The following is a 23,339-nucleotide window of genomic DNA, read 5'->3' on the forward strand; positions in this document are numbered from 1 at the left end:
GGAGGGCAGGCCCTGGAGCAGCCCCCATAACCTGGTCTTTATCTTGAAGCTCATCCATGACTTAGACAAGCTTTTCCTCCTGAAGATGACACCTTCCTGATGGGTAACAGCCCAAATGATCCAGCTGTCCCTTTTCCTTTCCCCAGAGATCGAAGGTCAGGCTCTGCTGAAGGCTGGGTTTCCCAGAGGAAGCAGTGGCTCATTGGCAGCATCTGCTGCAGGAAGGGAGGTGATGCCAGGCACAGTCACCGAAGGTAATTGCTGAGCCTCTGGGCCTGAGCCCTGCTGAGCCTTGAGCTGCCCTCTCTGCTGCTTGGCTGTGTGGTCTCACAGTATTACCTGAGCCCCTTGATGTGCTCACTTCCCCATAGAAGGGGGGATTCCAGCACACCATGGAACATTTCCCATTTGTGCTCCTTTCTAGATTGGGACCATGACTTGCATCATTTGGAAAGACTGGTAAACCATGGTTTAAGGATCTTGGAGTCTGGTGAAGGTAAGTTATCAGCAACCCTTTCCTAACAGAGAAATCATTGTCCAGAGGAATATTTATGTGTGATTTCCTTTAAGATCCTTTGAAGTTTGATGGATTCTGGAAATCCTGTCTTCAAATTCCTACTACTGTGCCCAACAGCAATCCCACAGGAGGATTGCTGTCAGTGGGAGGAAGGAGCATTTAGCTATCCATCTTCCACCATGTGCAATGCCAGAGTGTCCTTCTGTGTGCTCTGTGCAGCCCCAGAGAAGAGCAGAGAGGGAAGGGGCTGGGCCCAGGGCTGTGCCCGAGACTGAGCCTTTCACAACTCCTTTGCCTGCCCTAGGAAGTCTGAGCTGTTCTTGCTGCCTCTGCCAACCCCTGGCCTCGGCTGGGACTGGGTTTAGAGCTGCTGGCAGCTCCAGGGAGTCCTTTCTTCCCTGACTACCCTGCAAGGGGCTGCTTCCATCCTGGTGCAGGGCCACTGCAGGCTCGTGGTGCCCCTGCTCCTGCTCCTGAGTGGAAAGCAGAGCTGAGGGAGTGCCTTGGAGGGCACCAATCCCCCAGGGGCACTCACTGCCACTGCGGCCTGAAGGAGAATCTTCAGCAGTGTCACCATAACTGTTCTGTCCTGCCTTTCTTTGCAGCTGAACGTGAGGGTGAAGAGGACCAGGATTCCCAACCCATACCCATTACTGAGCCTCTGGGAGATGGTGAGGGTAGGTCAAGGCCTTTCCCCCTGCGAGAGCTGCCAGCTCAGAGCCCAAAGCTCGGCCAGGGGGGCATCGCTGCAGGTGCCAGGACAGAACCACGCACGTGTGTGCCCTGGCCCTGAGTCATCCCCTCACCGCTCCTGCGGCTCAGTGCTGCCCATGCAGATCTGCAGAGATGACAGAAGATCCTGTGGCTGTTGACTTACAGGTGTGGCTGTAGGGAGGACTTATCCAGCTCCCTTTATGGCTACTGCCGACAAGCCGAGCTTCCATCGCAAGGGTGAGTGGTGTGTCCCTGTTCACCCCACAGGCTGAGCTCTGGTTTTGTGCGATCCATGTCTGGGAAATGAAAATTTTTCTCTAAGGTCCCCTGAGAAGAAAGAACAAACATATAGGAAGTAGTAAATCCTGGAAGGAATCCAAACATCTGGAACAAATCCTGAATGATCTGGAGAGACAGCATGGTGGGTGCATTTCCCTCAGCCTTCCCCTGGGCCTCAGCAGCCGGGGCCTTGCCCTGCACATCTGGACAGGCCATGCCCGGCACAGCAGGAAGGGATCTATGGCAGCCTCACTGCCCCACTGCGGCTCTCATGGCCTGCAGTGCTGTTTCCCAGCCTGGGCTGGCTGCAGCTTCTCCCCAGCCTCTGCAGGAAGGCATTTGGCACCAGCTGACAGGGAGCCCCAACTGCACCATGGGCCTGAGATGACTGCAATTTCCCACTCTCTGGAGAGATGTGGAGAGGCAGTTTTTGCTGGATGGAGTTTTGGAGCAGCTCCAGAACTCTGGGCATTTTCCTTGTCTTTATCCACCTCTTTCACAAGTATTGCTGGGAGCTGAACAGCATAGCAGAGAGGAATTATGGCATGCAGGCTCAGGGCTTTGAGCACTGAGCAGTCCTGTGCCAAGGGACTGCAAGGTGCCTGCGGGCCCCAGCTCTGGGGGAAACAGAGAGCGAGAACGTCCTGGCTGTATCCACCATGCTGCCAGCTCAGCAGTGCAGCATAGCAATGGCTCACACTCCCCATTGCTCCCAAGATGCAGCTGGCACCTCAACACGTGCTGACAAAATCTGGAACAGCATGAGAAGAGATTTCTGCTGGGGAACATCTTGTTTGATGAAGTTGATGGCCATTGTGGGTGGAGCAGCACTTGGCCTGATGATGTGCTCTGCTGGAATCTGGTATTGCTGGAAGAGAAAATGGTGAGTGTTTTGCTGATCTCAATCTCAAACAGCTTCCTTTAAAAGGCTGCTGATAGTCAGGCAAGATTCCCAGTGAGGCTGCAGTGGAGTTGTGGCCAGTCCATGGCTGTCCAAAGCACTCTGCTGAGGGTTCTGCTGCTGCCCAGTGCTTTCCTTGGCCTCCTAATTGCTGGGCCTTGTCCCAGTGGTCTGCTGGGGCTGCAGCCAGTGCTGGCTTCCCCTGAGGCTGCCTGGCCAAGAGCAGCCCCAGGGGCACAGGGCAGAGGCACAGCAAGGTGGGAGGAGAAAGTGAGGGGATGAGATGGCCTTGAAAGGCAGAGGTGCTCTGGGACCCGCTCCTGGCCAGGGAGCCTGCCCAGAGCCGTCCCCTGCTCGCCGGGGCCTCGAGGGGCAGCCGTGCAGCTGGGCCAAGGTGTGCCAGCTGCTCCAGCTGTGCTTGGGAGCCCTGCCAGCTCTGGGCCTTGCTGTGCACGAGGGTCCCTGTGTGCCACTGGCAGCTGGGGGCCTCAGCCACTTCTCTCTTTGCACAGTCACGCTTCTGGACAGGAGATGAAAGACAGTGGCTACACTTCACTCTCAGACAGCGATGCAGCAACTTTGGCAGTAGTAAGGATGTGGTCAGGCATTTCTAGAAGTTCTGAGAAGAGGACCCCAGAACAACTATCTACGAGGAAACCTCTTATCACCCTCTAGATCCCACTGCTTCTTCCTCTCCCCATGGGTATCCCCAAGCTGCCCTCATCCATTTTTGATCTCCCTCTGTCCCATCCCAGCCCATTCCTGTGTTGTTCTTGAAATCCCAGGATCAGCCCAGAACCCTCCAGCCCCAACTGAGACCAACATGGCCCTTCCTCTGCCCCTGAGCCCCCTGGCCCTGCCCTCTAAACAACACTATAGATGACCCCCTCCCCCCATCTGCCATGGGAGGCAATAGCCCCTTTTTCCATTGCAATAAAGAGATGGAGCTGTCACCCCAGTGTCTGGGTGGTACCAGCAGCAAAGCGCACCCGGCACCAGCACTGGCTGAGCTCCATGCCCAGTTGCAGCTGTGGATGCCCACGGTGAGGGCAGGCAGGAGCCAGGCAGGGGCTGCTGTGACCAGCAGCAGGGCCCCGAGGGGCTGGGAGAGCCCATGCTGAGTGTCCCTGGGCTGAGGGCACATTTCCTTCAGTGGGATCATCTGGGCCTGGACATCCTCCAGTGGCATGTCCAGGAAAAGAGGGAAGCCATCAAGAAAATCTCCAGGGACACAGCCTGAGAAGCAATGCCAGCAGGCAAAACAAAGCTCCTCCCCAGTTAACACACACTTGTTAGGACCTAATTGATGGGCCATCACCAATCCAGGGTGCTGCACAGGGTCTGCTCTTCTGAGCAAGAGCCAGAAGGAAAGGGAAGGGAAGGGCTGTGTGTCCTTGGGGCCTGATAGGGCTGATGAACAGCCCCAGAGGTACAAAAACACAGCAGCACCCACACTTGATTTCCAGGGCAAAACAATTGGCGTTGCTGGCCTGGGCTTCCCCATAAGGCACATGGGGGCTTTGGAGACCCCATAAGGTGCACAAAAGGCTCGGGTTCCTTGTGAGACACACAGGGATATTTTAGGTTCCTCTGAGGCATGGAGGGCACTGGGGTCCACTTGAAGGCATGCATGAGATTCGGAATCCTATGTGAGGCATGCATGGGGGTTGGGATCTCTGCCAAGGTGTGCAGGGTGCTGGGGGTCTCTGCTGAGCACAGGACTGAAATGCACAGGTTTTATGCCTTTATTAGTGTTCAGCTCTTTATTAAAAAGTCAGCTCGGCAGGGGGGTATTGTAGCTTCTTCCAGTAGCTTAAGGGCGAGAAGTCGTGCAGAGTCTGTCCCTGGAGTCTCCATAGCACGCTGGTAGCCAGAGGTGAAGAGGTGTCCAGTCTGTATCTGCAGTCCCGATCAGCAGACCATCCTCTCTCCTTTCTTCCTGGCACACTGGTAGCCGAAGTGTGGGGGGATGTGCAGAGCCTGCTGCCAAGGTCCAGCAGCAGCTATCCCTCTCCTTCCCTCCTGGTAACAGCAGGAAGAGTGTCTGTTTTCCTTGTGCCTGCTTCCCACAGCCCAGTCCAATCTGGTGCTCAGCAGGTCATGGTGACAGGTCAAACACAGACTAGGGATGGGGTTCCCTTTTCCCCAACCAGCACACCCATCCAGCCCCCTCCACTGTGCCCCTCTTTTTAATTTTGGGGTGTTTTTCATCCCCAAAACTCCCTCCCATGATTCCAATGGATTATTTTGCATCCTAGTCCTAGTTTGGGTGGGGGTGTAGGTGATTCCCAGGAGCGATTAGCTAATTAACATTTCAATGTCAGTACTTAGTTCCAGCCAAGTGTCCCAGCCAGGCTGTTTTGTTCATAACAAATCCCTCCTCTATTTCTTTGATTGGGCTTAAGCCCGCATCAATTTACAGTCTCTGGCTTTTTAGGGTTAGCTTCTTTGTGTAATCCTCCTAATTCCTAGGAACAAAGTTGGACTTAATAATAGTCTAATTAAAATTCCTTTAGTGGATTTCTTTGGCTAAAGGACACTTATTAAACAATTAAAAAATACTTAAACTTTTACTATGGTACTTTAACTCAAATGGTTATTACCACCTTACTGTGTATCAGCTTCTAGGAAGTCTTCTTTAAAGTTAATTTTAAGTCTTCTTGTCCCTTAATTACTGTCCATGCACAAGAGGAGGTGGGTGACTCTGTTGGGTCTAGTCTGGCGTCTGGGGGTGGCACTGGTCCTTTTACTCTGGTGATATGGGTCCAGCCTTTTTCTTGGGTTCGCACCGCAGTGTGTGTGGTGAGTAACACCTGGAAAGGTCCTTCAAATTTGGGGGTTAGTGGAGTGGTGTTCCAGGATTTTATTAACACCCAATCCCTGGGACTGATGTTGTGGGTATTGGTATCCAGAGGGGAGGTCTGGGGAAGATACCCCTTCTTTCTGAGGCCTTCTAGGGATTTTCCTATGGTTTTAAAATATTTTTGAGTTGCTGCCACCCCTTCTAAATAATCTGCAGTACTGAAAGGGGTGATTAGAAAAGGGAGTCCAAACATCATTTCATAAGGAGAAACCCCTATGTCGGACCAAGGTCTTGTTCTGATGCGCAAGAGAGCGAGAGGTAAACACTTGAGCCAATTCATTTTTGTCTCTTCAATTAATTTGGTTATTACATTTTTAAGAGTTTTATTCATCCTTTCTACTCTTCCCAAGCTTTGAGGATGCCATGGTGTGTGCAATCTCCACCTTATCCCCAGGGCTTCTGTTACTTGATGCAAAGTTCGAGCAGCAAAATGTGGACCCCAGTCTGAGTTAATGTTATTGACTAGCTGTCTTGGTTCGACAAAACAGGAATCTGCGAAGGAGGGCTAAAGACTCCTGTGCAATGGAGAAGGTAAACCCCCTCCCTCCGAATTACTAGGAGTTTTAAATCAAAAGGCTCTCAGGCAAAGATATGGGAATGGGAGTAACAATTCTTTACTAGGAGAAAACTAGACAACAATTTAAAAAGGCAAATGCAATCAGTACAAACAAAACCAGTGAAAAAGTCCAGAACCTGAGGATTCGGGGTGCCAGTAGCAGTCCTGCTGGGGCGATTGCTCCCCTTGCAGTAGTTGATGAATTGCAGATGCCGTGGTGATCTTTAGAAGGGTATAGTTTTCCTCTGAAGATCTGGTGGCAGTGGGGCCGGTCTTCCTCTGCGTCGGGGTTGCCTCCGAGCTCCGCCGCCGTTGCCTCAGCGCGCTCCGGCTGCTTCGCTGCGAGTGCCGCCGAAGAGAGCTGCTTCTCTGGCAATCCCCCAAAGTAAAGAGCTGCTCTGTCCCCAAAAAGGTACCCCCTTATATCCAATAAAAGAGTGCTTGGCTTCCCCCTCTGGGTGGAACATCTCGCAATAGGATGGTGTTATGTTACCAGCCCTGCATTGAATCAGTCAATGGCCCACTAACAAACCATTACCTCTTAGGAGCAAAACCGGTTCTTGGAAAAGATAACAAAACCTGCCCAACAGGTTTGCCTTCAACAGATGGCAAATAGAATACAACCTTATCTTACAACCCAGGACATTATCCACCCCTTGTTCTATTTCCATCTGCACACCATGAAATCTTACACCCAGTTCTCACTTAAGACCAAGTTTCCCTGTGGTACACAGCGGGTCTCCCCATCTTTCTGCATTACCCACCAAGTGTAACCAGGTCCTTGAGCAAAGACAATCCCACGAATGGGTTGGTCTTTGCCTGAGGTGGTATTAATCCAAACAGTTTTCCCTAAAATACCTTTCATATGTACTACAGGGAGCTTATCTCCATCTACTGCGTGTAAGGGTTCTGACTGGGCAGGGCCAGGTCGATTGACAGACCCTCGGGTGTTGACCATCCAGGTTGCTTTTGCCAGGTTAATTTTCCAGTTTCTAAATGTTCCCCCACCAAGTGCATTTAGGGTAGTCTTAAGGAGTCCGTTGCACCATTCAACTTTGCCGGCAGCTGGAGCATGATAGGTAATATGATATATCCATTCGATACCATGTTCTCTGGCCCAGGTGTTGATAAGGCTGTTCTTGAAATGGGTGCCGTTGTCAGACTCAATTCTCTCAGGGGTGCAGTGTCTCCACAGGACTTGCTTTTCCAAGCCTAAGATGGTGTTCCGGGCAGTGGCATGAGGTACAGGGAAAGTCTCCAGCCATCCAGTGGTGGCTTCCACCATGGTCAGCACGTAGCGCTTGCCTTGGCGTGTCTGGGGCAGTGTGATGTAGTCAATCTGCCAGGCCTCCCCATACTTGTACTTGGACCACCGCCCACCATACCATAGGGGCTTCACTCTCTTGGCCTGTTTGATGGCAGCACACGTTTCACAGTCATGGATAACCTGGGAAACACTGTCCATAGTTAGATCCACCCCTCGGTCTTGTGCCCACTGGTAGGTGGCATCTCTGCCCTGATGACCTGAGGCATCATGAGCCCATCGAGCCAGGAACAACTCCCCCTTATGGTGCCAATCTAAGTCTATCTTTGACACCTCTATTTTTGCTGCCTGATCTACCTGCTCGTTGTTTCGGTGCTCCTCATTAGCCCGACTTTTGGGGACATGGGCATCTACATTACGGACTTTCACCGTTAGCTTTTCCACCCGAGAGGCAATGTCTTTCCATATATCAGCAGCCCAGATTGGCTTTCCTCTACGTTGCCAGCTGGCCTTCCTCCACCTTCCCAGCCAGCCCCACAGAGCATTGGCTACCATCCATGAATCAGTATAAAGGTAGAGCTTTGGCCACTTCTCCCTTTCAGCAATGTCCAGAGCCAGCTGAATGGCCTTGAGCTCAGCGAGCTGGCTTGATCCACCTTCTCCTTTGGTAGCTTGTGCAACTTGGCGTGTGGGGCTCCATACGGCTGCTTTCCACTTCCGGTTCATCCCTACAATGCGACAGGAACCGTCAGTGAAAAGAGCGTAGCAGGTCTCCTCTGCTGGTAGTTGGTTGTATGGTGGAGCTTCTTCAGCCCTTGCCACTTGTACCTGCTCCTCATCATCAGTGAGACCAAAGTTTTCACCTTCTGGCCAGTTCGTAATTATCTCCAAAATCCCAGGGCGATTCAGGTTTCCAATACGGGCACGTTGAGTGATGAGGGCAATCCATTTGCTCCATGTGGCGTCAGTGGCATGGTGGGTAGTAGGAACCTTTCCTTTAAACATCCACCCCAGCACCGTTAGTCGGGGTGCCAGGAGGAGTCGTGTTTCTGTGCCAATTACCTCCGAGGCGGCTTGAACTCCTTCAAAGGCAGCCAAGATTTCCTTCTCTGTGGGAGTGTAGTTGGCTTCAGACCCTCTGTAACTTCGGCTCCAGAATCCCAGTGGTCGGCCTCAAGTCTCCCCAGGCACTTTCTGCCAAAGGCTCCAGGACAACCCATGGTTCCCGGCTGCAGAGTAGAGCACATTCTTGACCTCTGGTCCCGTCCTGACCGGGCCAAGGGCTACAGCATGAGCGATCTCCTGCTTGATCTGGGTGAAGGCTTGTTGCTGCTCAGGGCCCCAGTGGAAATCATTCTTCTTTCGGGTAACCAGATAAAGAGGGCTCACAATCTGGCTATACTCAGGAATGTGCATTCTCCAGAAACCTATGGCACCCAGGAAAGCTTGTGTTTCCTTTTTGCTGGTTGGTGGGGACATAGCTGTGATCTTGTTGATGACCTCAGTGGGAATCTGGCGCCGTCCATCTTGCCATTGCACTCCCAGGAACTGGATCTCTCGGGCAGGTCCCTTGACTTTGCTCCTCTTGATGGCAAAGCCAGCTTCTAGTAGTATCTGGATGATCCTCTCACCTTTCTCAAACACTTCTGCCGCTGTGCTCCCCCACACAATGATGTCATCAATGTATTGCAGGTGTTCTGGAGCCTCACCCTTTTCTAGTGCAGTCTGGATCAGTCCATGGCAGATGGTGGGGCTGTGTTTCCACCCCTGGGGCAGTCGGTTCCAGGTGTACTGCACGCCCCTCCAGGTGAAAGCGAACTGAGGCCTGCATTCTGCTGCCAGAGGAATGGAGAAAAACGCATTAGCAATATCAATGGTGGCATACCACTTTGCTGCCTTGGACTCCAGCTCGTACTGGAGTTCCAGTATATCCGGTACAGCAGCGCTCAGTGGCAGAGTCACTTCATTTAAGCCACGATAGTCCACAGTCAATCTCCATTCTTTGTCAGATTTGCACACAGGCCAGATGGGGCTGTTGAAGGGTGAGTGGGTTTTGCTGACCACCCCTTGGCTCTCCAGCTCCTGAATCATTTTGTGGATGGGGATCACGGCATCTCGATCCGTCCGATACTGCCGGCGGTGCACTGTCGAGGTCGCAATTGGCACTCGTTGCTCTTCCACCCTTAGGAGTCCTACTGCAGAGAGGTTTTCTGACAGTCCAGGCAAGGCGTTCAATTGCCTAATGTCTTCTGCCTCTACAGCGGCTATTCCAAAAGCCCACCTGAGTCCCTTTGGGTCTTTGTAATATCCGTTCCGGAGGAAGTCTATGCCTAGGATACACGGAGCATCTGGGCCAGTCACTATAGGATGTTTCTTCCACTTCTTCCCAGTCAGGCTCACCTCGGCTTCCACCAGAGTCAATTGTTGTGATCCCCCTGTCACACCAGCAATGGAAACAGGCTCTGCCCCCATATGTCCCGATGGTATCAGAGTACACTGTGCACCAGTATCAACCAAAGCATCATATTTTTGTGGCTCTGATGTGCCAGGCCATCGGATCCACACTGTCCAGAAGATCCGGTTTTCCCGTGCCTCTCCCTGGCTAGAGACAGGGCCCCTCTAACACTGGTTATCGTTCCTTTCCTGGGCATACATACTAGAGGTCCCTTCAAGGGGGTCTGACAGATCGTACCCACAAGCTTGGTCACGGGAGGTTGAGGCTACCTTCACTTTGGTGGAACTCCCCCGGTTAGAGTTTCCCTCCTTAAGTTGACGGACCCGTGCTGCCAGGACAGAAGTGGGTTTCCCATCCCACCTCCCCATGTCTTCCCCATGGTCACGCAGGAAGAACCACAGATTAGCCCTTGGGGTGTACCCTCTCTCTCTAGCTGGGGATTGTTGGGCGCTGATTCTGGGGCCTGTGACTCTCACGGGTGCTGTATTAACCTTCCTTATCTCCTCCCTCATCTCCTCTTTAAACTCCTTAATCACAGCTGAGATATGAGCCTGCATTGGGCCATTAATCATACTCTCATAATTCCTAAGTTTGTTGGCAACAGAACCTACTGTCTCCCGGTGGGCGTCAGCATTGATTGTTGCAATGAAGGTGGTGTATTGAGATGGCCCAAGATTTGCTAGACTCCACAGCATTTGTCCCGTACACCTGACCTTGTCGGGGTCATTATTGTGTCGTCCATCCCTCCCAAAGAGTACCTCCAATACTGCCACTTCCCTCAGCTGTTGGATCCCTTCCTCAAGGGTCTTCCAGCGCATTCTATGATGGTGCTCTTGCATTCTCTCTCTGTGGACAAACCTCTCCCTGACACTCATTAAGAGCCGCTCCCAGAGAGAAAGGGACCCTGGTTCCCTTACAAAAACCTGATTTATACCCGAGTCCTGGGTCAAGGGTCCCAAGTTCCTTGCCTCACCACCGTCCAGCTGCACGCCTGTACCCATAAGATCCCAAACCCGGAGTAGCCAGGTAGCATAAGCCTCACGCCCTCGTCGCACAATGTCTTTATGCAGATTACGAAGACTTTCGTACGTCAGGGACTCGGTGATGATAGCAATCTCTGGCTCCCCTGTGGGTTGTGAGGTTCCTCCATTCCTGTCCCTATCTGCAGGGTGCTCTGCTTTCACCTTAGACTTCCTTGTTTCTACCGGGGCCACTGCTGCTGACCGTGACTGCCTTTGTGGTTCAGCTGGAACCTGGACAGTTGTAACATCTGTGGGTTCCACAGCTGTACTATTAGACTGTCCTTCCTCAAGGCAAAGGGCCGGTTTCTCACCAGCTGGGGAAATGCACTCCTTCAGCATCTCTCGTATCTCCTTAACCAGAACCCTCACCCAATCTGGGCGGTTCATTTCTGAGGTGGGCTGTGGGGCAGGGTCAGGCTCTGGAGCAGCAGCATCTCGAGTCTGTGGTGAAGGTGTGAGGGTAGTTATCCAGGTTAATCTTCCCTTATCTCTGAATGCTAAATATAACAGGACTATCAGCAACACCACCCATTGTATGGTATCATTAGCACTTAGAAAGGATCTTAACCCTTTGAGAACTGGTGGAGCAGACCCAAAAAGATGGTTAAAAGGTTGGGAGAAAGTTTGCCCAGGCGCTATTTCCTGGCAGTAGGTACCGTTATTAAAGTAACCCCAAAAACATACAGTTAATGTGTGATAGCTATGAATCCATGTACCTGCCTTCCAGAGGAAATTAAAGATCCATTAATTCCTCACCCAATTAACCCAGAAGCCAAACTTGACAATAGACACCGTAGCGTTAGTTATAGGACCCATTTTTAGATAATGGTCTGCAAATGGGAAAAGTATAGCTACAATCACATGCCACCCAAACCAAGGTAAACTAGACCACATGGTGATGCTTAAGATGTTTCTACACACAACAACAACAAAAAAACAAAACCAAATTACTTAAGAACGGTTAATCCTTTTTCCCTCTCAATGCCCTCGGGCCTCACGTTGATGCGCCAAAATCTGTCTTGGTTCGACAAGACAGGAATCTGTGAAGGAGGGCTAAAGCCTCCTGTGCAATGGAGAAGGTAAACCCCCTCCCTCCGAATTACTAGGAGTTTTAAATCAAAAGGCTCTCAGGCAAAGATATGGGAATGGGAGTAACAATTCTTTACTAGGAGAAAACTAGACAACAATTTAAAAAGGCAAATGCAATCAGTACAAACAAAACCAGTGAAAAAGTCCAGAACCTGAGGATTCGGGGTGCCAGTAGCAGTCCTGCTGGGGCGATTGCTCCCCTTGCAGTAGTTGATGAATTGCAGATGCCGTGGTGATCTTTAGAAGGGTATAGTTTTCCTCTGAAGATCTGGTGGCAGTGGGGCCGGTCTTCCTCTGCGCTGGGGTTGCCTCCGAGCTCCGCCGCCGTTGCCTCAGCGCGCTCCGGCTGCTTCGCTGCGAGTGCCGCCGAAGAGAGCTGCTTCTCTGGCAATCCCCCAAAGTAAAGAGCTGCTCTGTCCCCAAAAAGGTACCCCCTTATATCCAATAAAAGAGTGCTTGGCTTCCCCCTCTGGGTGGAACATCTCGCAATAGGATGGTGTTATGTTACCAGCCCTGCATTGAATCAGTCAATGGCCCACTAACAAACCATTACCTCTTAGGAGCAAAACCGGTTCTTGGAAAAGATAACAAAACCTGCCCAACAGGTTTGCCTTCAACAGATGGCAAATAGAATACAAGCTTATCTTACAACCCAGGACACTAGCCTGTATCGAGGTATGATTTTTTCTAAGATTATTCTTGCAACTTCTTGAGCGGTTTCCTTTTTGGTTGGGAAAGCCTCCACCCAGTGAGTGAGATGATCTACGATCACTAGTAAATGCTTGTACCTCTGCACAGAAGGCATTTCAGTGAAATCTACTTGTATGTTCTGGAAAGGTCTTAAAGCAAGTTTTCCTCCCCCATGTGCTGTTTTTCTCATTACCTTTTGGTCAGTTTTCAAACAAATTGCACACCCTCTTGTGACTGCTTTTGCCAGGTCATATATTCCAATACATAAATTTTCCCATAAAAAGTGGTCACACAAACCTTGGATTCCCCAGTGTGCCAGATCATGTAAGTTTACTAGCACTCTTCAAGCTAGGGCTTTATTCAGGAATTTATGCCCATCTGGAGTTAACCATTCTCCCTGTTCCCCTTGATGTAATCTTAGTTCTTTTATTAATTTTAGTTCTTTCTCACTGAACCTTGGCTCTTCTTCTCTACTTAGTCCTATTTCCATTCTAAAAGCTTTTACTGGGCTTGTTGTGTCTGAGGCTGCTTCTTTAGCTATCTGATCTGCTAATCTGTTTCCCTCCTCTTCATGGGTATGTCCTTTCTGATGTCCCTTTATGTGCACCACAGCTATCTCTGCGGGCTTTTGTAAGGATTCTAATACTAGTTTTATCAGCCTCTCATGCACCAAGTTCTTCCCTTTTGAGTTTAGGTAGCCTCGCTCTTCCCAAATTTTTCCGAAGGTATGGATGATCCCAAACGCATATTGCTAGTCTGTATAAATAGTTCCTTGGTCTCCCTCTAATAGGTCTAGTCCTCTTTTCAAGGCATAGACTTCACAACACTGGGCTGACCAATTTGAGGGTAGTTTCCCTTTTTCTGCGACTTTCATGCTTTCCCCATCCATGACAGCATACCCTGAGGCTCTTTTCCCTCCTACTATTCTTGAGGACCCATCTATAAAAAGAGATCTCCCATATGGTAGCGGTACATCTTCTAAATCCTCTCTCACTTTGGTCTGTAGATTTATGAGTTCAATACAATCATGTTCTAGATCAGCCAGGGGTTCTCCACCAAGAAACTGTGCAGGGTTTAGACATTTGGAGGTGACTAACTCTAGGTCACCTGTGTTCATTAAGATGGTTTCATACCTCAATATTCTAGAATCAGTCAACCACTGCTGAGCTTTTTGGCCTAGCACCATTTTTAGGTCATGGGGGGTATGGGCTTTAATTTTTCCTTGCAGGGTTAACTTTTGAGCTTCTTCTATTAGGATGGCTGCTGCTGCAATTGCTTGCAGACAAGTTGGCAATCCCTTGGCTACTGGGTCTAGTAGTTTTGAGAGGTAGGCTATTGGCTTTTTATGCCTTCCCCACTCCTGAGTTAATACCCCATATGCAATTCCTCCTTCTGTGCTCACAAACAGGTTAAACTCTTTCTTAAGGTCAGGCAGGCTTAGAACAGGTGCTGAGGATAGTTTCGTTTTCAAATTTTGTAGTTGTTCTTCATCTTCTTTTGTCCATTTTATAGGCTCAAAGTCTACTAATTTATCATAAAGGAACCTCACACTTTTAGTGTATTGATCTAACCACAGCTTACAATAACCAAACAGGCCTAGTATCTTCCTTACATCTCTCTTCGTCTTGGGAGCTGGGATAGACAGGATACCTGAGATTCTTTCAGGACTTAATTTCTTATATCCTTCTCCAATTATATGACCTAGGTAGATCACCTCAGGTTCTACAAATTGTAGTTTTTCTTGGGATACTTTTAGACCATTTTCTCCTAGGAAATTTAAGAGTCGAACACTAGTGGCTTTGACCCGGCCTCGCTCTTCTCCAGATACTAATAAGTCATCTACATACTGTAAGATCTGAACATTTTCCTCAGGGGTGAACTGCCTCAATAATTCCTCTAGTGCTTGCCCAAAGAGGTTTGGGGATTCTGTAAACCCCTGTGGGAGACGTGTCCACCTTAGCTGCTGCTTCCTCCTTCTGTCAGGATCTTCCCACTCAAACGCAAACCAGCCACGACATTCCTCTGCTAGCGGGTATGCCCAGAAGGCATCTTTCAAATCTATAACTGTGAACCAGGCATGCTCTCTTGGAATTTGGCTTAACAGGGTATAGGGGTTGGATACCACGGGGTGTCTGGTAATAGTTTTCTTGTTTACTTCCCTTAAGTCCTGAACTAGCCTGTATTTCCCTTCTGCTTTTCTTACAGCTAGTATAGGGGTGTTATGGGGCGACATGCATTATTCTAGAATACCTTGCTCTCGTAGGCATTCGATCACTGGGGCTAATCCTCTCCTGCCCTCAGGGGATATTGGGTATTGCTTGACTCAGATAGGGGGTGTATCTCTTTGCATTTCTATTTTTATTGGTGTGATGTTTAAATATCCACACTTACTTTCTTCCACCCATACTTTGGGGTCTATTTCTTCTATGTCGCTCTGGGTCAGTCTCATGACCTGGACTACCATCCTTCCATCTCGTGGGATGATCCCTACCCCCAATTGGACTTGCAAGTCCCTTCCCAAGAGATTACTTCCTAAATTTGGCAGATAGATAAAGTCTGCCAAACATTGTCTAGAATTCCCCTTGTTTTCTATATTTTCAGCTATAGATGCTTTAAATGGCCTTCCTTCCACCCCTAAAACCTCACAGACCTTCTTTCCAATGGTGACTCCTACTGGTAACTTGTTTATACTGGACTTATCTGCCCCTGTGTCAACTAAGAACTCAAAATCTTCATAATGGGGACCTACTTCAAAGTTTACCAAGGGCTCTTCTTGATGGTTCATTGGATCCCCTAACTAATAGAGCCCATGACACCCCTAGTTGTCTCCTCTTGAAATCTCTTCTAAGACTTCTTGTTCTTTCTGAATTGCTTCATCAAGGTGAAATTTCTTACAATTCTTCTTAAGGTGTCCTATCTCACCACAGTAATAGCACCTCCTGTTGCTTTATGAGGCCTCAGGTTTCCTGAACTTGTTAAGACTCTTATTTGTTTCATATGATGGTGCTGGTTGGTCTCTACCCCTTTTTGATAATGGCCCTGGTCTATTCCAACCTGGCTTAGACATCAGTGCTGGTGATTTTTCTACTCTTACACTTTCTCGAGCAACTGCAACCATAATTCTAGCTTTGGTTTTGGCCTTTTCTTCCTCCCTCCTTAAATATATTCTTAGGGCTTCTTTGAGCAACTTATTCATGTTCTTTTCTTGCCAGTCATCCATTTTTTCGAGCTTCTGTCTGATATCCGGCCAGGATTTAGTGACAAACTGGACCTTAAAGAGGACTTGACCCTCTGGGCTATCTGGGTCTATATTTGAATATAACTGGAAATTTAATTTTAGTCGGTTAAGCCAAATTGCTGTAGTCTCATCTTTCTCCTGAGTACTATCAAAGGCCAATTTTGTGTTGCTTCCCCTAGGGATAGACTCTTTGATTCCTCTCATCATGAGGGATCTATAGTCTCTCATGTTTTGCCTTCCTTCTTCCTGATTAGGATTCCAACTGGGGTCTACTAAGGGTATCTTTTGGTCCCCTGGGGGTCCCAGTCTATTTTCTCTTTCCCATATCTTCACCCCTGCTGTTCGGATCATCCGGACCTCTTCTGGAGAGAACAGGATGCTTAGAATAGAGTTCAGGTCTCCCCAGGTATAGATATTTGGCCCTAAGAATTGGTCTAACTGATTAGATATTCCAACAGGGTCTTCTACCAAATGTCCTATCTCTTTCTTAAATCCCCGAACTTCAGAAGTGGTCAAAGGTGCATCTACAAACCCAACTCCTCCAGCTGCCCCACCCATAGGAACTTCTCTAAGGGGAAAGAGCTTTTCCACCCTTGGTATTTTGGATCGGGTGTTACAATATGGCCCTTCTCCCAAGGCACCAGGTGGGGAAATAGTAGTGGTGATAGATGCTTGTTGGAGGATATGGGGCATGCTAGGTGGTGAACAATCACTAGGGAAGGGTGGCCTCAGCTCCCAAGTGGGAGGAGGCAAGGAAACTTTCATTGGAGAAGGGGAGGAGGGAGTTGGGAAGATGGTTGGGGAAATTTGGAGAAGGGATGATGGGATAGGAGGGGCTGAAGGATTAGCTGGGGAAACGGTTGGGGAGGGAGCAGGAGTAGAGTGGAGTAGGTATTCGAGGGGGTCCCATTTTTTTCTTTTTCTAGTCTCTTTTTCTCCATCCTCTTCTTCTTTTTTTCTTTGTAACTTGCATATTCTCACAGTCCCATCATTTCTACAGTTCTCCAGCCAGCAAGCTGCATAAGATAGTTGTTCTATATCGAGTTCTTCTTGGGCTTCTAGGTGTTGGTTTAACTGATTACACATCCACTGATCTCGGGTTCCATACCATGGCCACTCTCCCTGTAATTTTAACTTTGGCCATACTTCTGTACTGTAATTTATCATCTTACGCTTGTCCAGACCCTTTGTGGTTTCCCAAGAATCCCATTGGTCTAACAACTGCCCCAAGGGGCTGTTAGGAGGAATTCTCTTTGCTTTCTCTTCTGAAGGATCCGCTCCTTTGCTATAACCTCTTCCCATTTTCAGGCCTCAAAAAAGAAAAAATATATATACCGTAAAGTATGTCTCTCTCTAAAATGGAATATATAGATATGCAACTATCGTTCATTTGGCTCCTTCCCACAACCTAGTATTTTAAATCTCCTGACTGAACTTAATCTCTTCGAGCTAACCTCCCACTCTTGGCATTTATCTCTGTCCCTTGACCAGGATAACCACTAATCACACTCACATATATTGTCTTCTGCTTTCCTGTTCTTTTTTTGGACTTCTTGATGGAATTTCTAAGCTTGAACCCTGGGGAGGTCTCGCCCCAATTCTTACTTGGCATTTTGCCCAACCTCCTTACTAGGCTTAGGAAGCTTGGTCTCCCTGCTGAGGTAAGGTCGAACATCCTGCCGAGCCTTACACTCAAACTCTGGCCAAGTCCCCTCGCCTGACTCTCCTACGAGGCTTAGCCTGCTTGCTTTTGTACTTGCCTCTTTACTTGCTTGCTTACTCTGCCTGCTAGAACATGCCTCCTGCCTGCCATAACACCTACCCGGCCTGCCAGGACATGCCCCTGCCTGCCAGGTCATGCCCCTTGCCTGTTAGGACATGCACCCTGCCTGCCAGGACATGTCCTCTGCCTATTAGGACCTGCCCCCCTGCCTTTAGGACATGCCCCCTGCCTTTTAGCACACTGCCCCTTGCCTGCCAGGACATGCCCCCTTCTTTCCAGGACCTATGCCCTATCTGCCAGGACATGCCCCTGTCTGCCAGGAAATGGCCCCTTATTGCCAGGACCTATACACTGCCTGCCAGGACATGCCCCCTGACTGCCAGGACATGACTCCTGCCTGCCTGTCAGGACATGCCTTCTTTCTCCCAGAACATGTCCCCTGCCTGCCAGGACCTGCCTCCTGCCTGCCAGGACATGCCCCCTTCTTTCCAGGACCTGTCCTTTGCCTGTTAGTACATGCCCTACCTGCCAGGACCTGCCCGCTGCCTGCCAGGAAATGGCCCCTTATTGCCAGGACATGCACCCTTCTTGCCAAGACCTTGCCAAGACCTGTCCCCTGCCTGTTAGGACATGCCTTTTGTCTACCAGAACATGTCTTCTTCCTGCCAGGACCTGCCCCCTGCCTGCCAGGACATGGCCCCTTATTGCCAGGACCTATGCTCTGCCTGCCAGAACATGCCCCCTGACTGCCAGGACATGACTCCTGCCTGCTTGCCAGGACATGCACTCTTCCTCCCAGGACATGCCCCTGCCTGCCAGGTCCTGCCCCTTGCCTGTTAGGACATGCCCCTTGTCTACCAGAACATGTCCCCTTCCTGCCAGGACCTGCCTCCTGCCTGCCAGGACATGCCCTGCCTGCCAGGGACATCCCACCTGCCTGGCTGTGGACAACCTCCTTGCCCTGATTGCCAGGGACTTACTTTATCCCTAGAGAATCTCCACATGCCCAGAGGAGGGCCTTTACCTCTAAGGAGACACCTCAGTCACTCCTCTATTCCACTCACTTCCCCCCGTTCCCGGCCGGCCCCTTCGCAGGAGTCCGGAAACGCGGTACTAGAGGGTCTCTCTCACTTCGGGGGTCCGAGCTGCCGGCCCCCGTCTCACTCACTCACTCACTCGCTCACTCATCTCCCAGTTTTTCTCACCAATCCATTGTCCCTTCGCATTGTTCCTCCACGTGGCTCGTCCACGTTGCTCCTCTGCGTGGCTCGTCTCACGCTGATCCTAGGGTCCAGTAGCCAGCAAAACCGAGGGTCCCTCGAAGCCGGTGGTCGAGCTGTCCAGCTGTCCAGGGTTCCTCTTCAGATGTGGCTATCCCAGACGAGTCCCCAAATTGAAATGAACAGGGTCTATGCCTTTATTAGTGCTCAGCTCTTTATTAAAAAGTCAGCTCGGCAGGGGGGTATTGTAGCTTCTTCCAGTAGCTGAAGGGTGAGGAGTCGCGCAGAGTCCGTCCCTGGAGTCTCCGTAGCATGCTGGTAGCCAGAGGTGAAGAGGTGTCCAGTCCGTATCTGCAGTCCCAATCAGCAAACCATCCTCTCTCCTTTCCTCCTGGCACACTGGTAGCCGAAGGGTGGGGGGATGTGCAGAGCCTGCTGCCAAGGTCCAGCAGCAGCTATCCCTCTCCTTCCCTCCTGGTAACAGCAGGAAGAGTGTCTGTTTTCCTTGTGCCTGCTTCCCACAGCCCAGTCCAATCTGGTGCTCAGCAGGTCATGGTGACAGGTCAAACACAGACTAGGGATGGGGTTCCCTTTTCCCCAACCAGCACACCCATCCAGCCCCCTCCACTGTGCCCCTCTTTTTAATTTTGGGGTGTTTTTCATCCCCAAAACTCCCTCCCATGATTCCACTGGATTATTTTGCATCCTAGTCCGAGTTTGGGTGGGGGTGTAGGTGATTCCCCGGAGCAATTAGGTAATTAACATTTCAATGTCAGTACTTAGTTCCAGCCAAGTGTCCCAGCCAGGCTGTTTTGTTCATAACAGTCTGGCTCGGGGCTGCCGCGGCCCAGGGGCAGCCGCCGTGCCGGGACGGCTGTGGCGAGGGGCCGAGGTGGAGCTGCCCCGCCGGGTCGCGCTGCACGGGCACGGCACGGGCGGTGCTGAGCGCCGGGCAGGCGGCACCCCGAGCCCAGGGGCCACAGCCGCGGCCCTGCCTCCATCGGGGCCGGGCACAGACAGCCCCGCAGGCAGAGCGGCGGCACCGGCACCGCTCAGCGCCCGAGGGGACGGAACCGATGCCAGAGGAGCCCGGGGGGCCCTGAGCGGGGCCCTGGCGCTGCCCGCCCGGCTCTCCCGGGCCTGTGGTCATCCCGGGCGCCAAGGGCTCGCTCTGTGCTGCGCTCTCCCTGCCCAACGGGGCTCCGGGTCAGCACCCGGCTCCTGCCACTGCCTTGAGAACGCCGAGGGCCATTCAGAGGCAGAACTGAACTTGCCAGGGAGACAATTCATAAGGGACCTGTTTAGGCCTTTTACAGACATGTTTAGGTTCTCTTCAAGTTGAGAAACAACATAAAATCCCAGGCTAAATCATGTAGTTCATCGTCTGGGGATTCCTTGAAGATGATTTGTAGCTTCCCATGGTACCAAGCCGCGTCCCAGCGATAACCAAGGCCCAGGAGCTCTGATGCATGCAGCAGGGCTGGCACCAGGGAAGCGAGTCAACATCCCTACAGCTGCCCGCTCTGCCTGCAGGGGTGTCACACAACAGCAACGTTCCAGCAATGACAGGCATTTTTACATCCTCAGGACAATGTGCTCTTGTGGTCCTGGTGGTGGATCAGAGAGAGGAAAGCCAAAGGTGACAGACTAAACTTGACTGTAGGAGAGGGATGGCTCAGCAGAGGACCTGGGGACCTGTGGTGCCAGCTCATGACCGGCCACTTGGACACAGCAGGAAGGCCCCAGACTATCACACTTCAGCTGGGAGGGTACAAAAGCCCAGAGGTTCTTTGTTCAGGATCCCCCAGAGGCACCAGCTCAAACTGCCACTGTTCCAGCACAATAAAATTGTATTAAGGATCCAGAGGTCCAACACTCTGCTATGGAGGACATTCACATTGCCAATCTTTCGGGCACTAGGAACCTTCCAATTTTGCTTTGCACTCAAGACAAATAAACCCCCAAACGTGCACAAATCACTCCTTTAGCCTTTCCGCCTTTTATTTTCAGCCAATTTTTACTTTCTTCTCTGCTATCGTGTCCTCATCTTTCCAAAATTCCTGTGCCTATTTAAATCCAGCCTGGGATGGTGCACACATTTTTTTTTTAGCTCTGCAGAGATTTATCCCCAGCAATCCTGCCGACCACACACACTTCAATGTTGCAAAAAACCTAACTCTGGACTGCAGAATGTGAATCCCACTCTGGTGTGTGAGATGGCAGAGCACCAGCGCAGGCACTGAAGAAGGGGCATTCTGTAGATTAGTGAAGTCACTACCAGAACTCAGTCTAGCTCTTAGAACTCCAGCACCACACCAGGAGTGGGGAGCTGCCTCGGAGCAGCACAATGTTCTGTGTTGGAATGCCTCCACCGAGTCCAGAGGCTGCCTCAGCCCCAGCCGCCATCCTGTGCATGGTGGCAGCGCTGAGGGCTGTGGCAGGGACACTCTTCCCCAGAACTGTTTCCCAACTTTTCCTGTCCCAGCAGGGGACTTGGAAATGTTTCTTCTGTCCTGACTTACCCTGTTTCCACCTTGTCAATACACAACTTGCTGTCTTACTCGCTTTATGCTTAGAAGGTTCTAAGAAGAAAATGAGAAACATGCTGTGATTATGACACCCAAAAAGAAGGCAAGAAAACAGTACTCCATGGTGTAGGGCCTAGAGAGTGGCTATTTGGTTCATTTGACAGCAGAGTGAGAGCAACAGCTCCACCAAAAACACACTTGTCCATTCCTTGCACACTACAAGCTTTTAAACTTTTTAACTTAATGTATACATTATACTTTCCTAACCTTCATATTGCAACATGTATTCCAATTACATCATTATATGAGCCCTTGTAGCACATGTGCAGTTTCTGCACGAGGTGGTCATCTAGGGATGACAGCCTGGCCAGAGAGGGAGAAACAACATTCGTTTTTCACAGTGGCTTGTGAGACCTTTTAGGGAGTTGCAGAAACAATGAGAACTTGTTAGTATAAACAACCAGCAGGTGGTGTTTTTCTATTCTGATTTTCTGTTCTTCTTAAGGACTGTTTGTGAGAAAGATGTTTTTGTTAATTAGCCAGTCAATTAGAAGGTGTCAAACCTGTCTATAAAAGAGAGAGCTTCTGTATTAAACTTTCATCTTCTGCAATTCAGTCTCCTGGTGAGCTTGTGTAACTCTGGGCTTAATGATGACAGTTGCCAGCCTCCTGCTGATCATTTTGGATGAAGGCTCAGAAGGCTTCCTCCGGCTTCAACTTTTTTACCTCTGCTTCTGCACATGCTTTACAAGACTGTCTGTTCAAATAGCCAGTGGTTAATTCGCCTTTTGCAGTTAGCTTGTTCTGCTAAATTTGCTGATTTCTAGAAAGTGCTTCATTCCCATCCCCTGGTACAAAGTAACTACTTCTTTCTGCACAGCTTTTTGTGGAAAATGACAGGAGACAAGCACATTTTATAATGTTCAGCAAGTCTCAGTTTATTCCAAGCACGCATGTACAGTTATACCCATTACAATGAAGCTCATACATATTGCAAAATCTAAGCTCCTTATTGGTGTATCTAAAGGGGTCAACCCCGCCTTTGGGAACTTTCTATGCTTGCTTTGTTTTCCTTTGGGGACTTTCTACGTTCAGTTATACTTATCTTTTTGCTGACCATTTTGCTGCTGGGAACTCGCTTACCCAAGGACATATGATATTGTTGCTACATCCACTATTGCTGCACTATGCCATTTTCAGCTATTGCTTCACTAACTGCACATAGTCATGGCCTCTCTCCCGAGGCCACTCATCCACAAAACTCTCCACACTTCCCCTGTTTCTGTCTTGAACCATTAAATTAGTTGTACACATCTTTGAATCTACTAGCTGCTGAAGACAGCTAAACAGGCAGGGCAAGATTAACAAGAGCAGTAAAACCACAATCAAGATTCCCACTGCATACATAATAAAGGTTCTTAGACAAGGACCAATTCCTAAGCTTTTAAGCCATTCTTCTATCCCCAGACCACATTCTTCTTTTAATTGATGAAGGCCCTGTTGTAGTTCTTTAATCTTAGCATGTATGGATACAGAATGGTCAGAGAGATTCATGCAACACATACCTTCAAATTCCTCACATCCATGTCCATGGGCCAATAATAAAAAATCAATGGCTGCTCTGTTCTGCAGTGCTGCATGATTTACACTTTGTACATCCATAGCAAGCATGGCTAAAATCTCTGATGTTTTATTAAGTTCATCTTTAGCCCAGCATCCCAATTGTTCAGCTAAAACCATAGCCTTTCTGGCAGCTCCTCCTGGTAACAGGGTTGCCACTATTACCTGTTTAAAGGTACTCCAAAACTGAGGTTGTCCAACCTGATCACATTGTAAGTCGTGCACGCCACGCTTTTTTCTTGTCTTCCCTAGCCTGGTCCCATTGCATTAGCAAGGACATATTAGGATGGAACAGCACTAGTTTTCCTAGGTAGCAGGTTCCCCCTTGTGGTTTTACCGGTATTCCATTCCAAGCTCTATCTTCACAGATCAAAAATACACCTTTTGACAACCTTAAGGGTTTGAGTATCTTGGAACCATCACAGTTGGAATATAACTGTGATGCTACCCTACCTGAGTCCAGTGAAGAGTCCAGAGAAGCCCATTTGTCTCTTGGGTTATTTAAATTCTGCAAGTTCAATGGAACAAAGCTAAACCATCACCCTGTTGAGACATTCCCTAAACTAGCATTGGCACTTCCAAAGAGATCTAATTCTTCTGGTGGAGATTGTAATGTTTCTTTAAGTGAAAGTACCAACAAACATTGCCTATAGCCATCTC

This window comes from Lonchura striata, chromosome 30 (genome assembly GCF_050655825.1).
Source record: "Lonchura striata isolate lonStrDom1 chromosome 30, ASM5065582v1, whole genome shotgun sequence".
NCBI classification, from domain to species: Eukaryota; Metazoa; Chordata; class Aves; order Passeriformes; family Estrildidae; genus Lonchura; species Lonchura striata.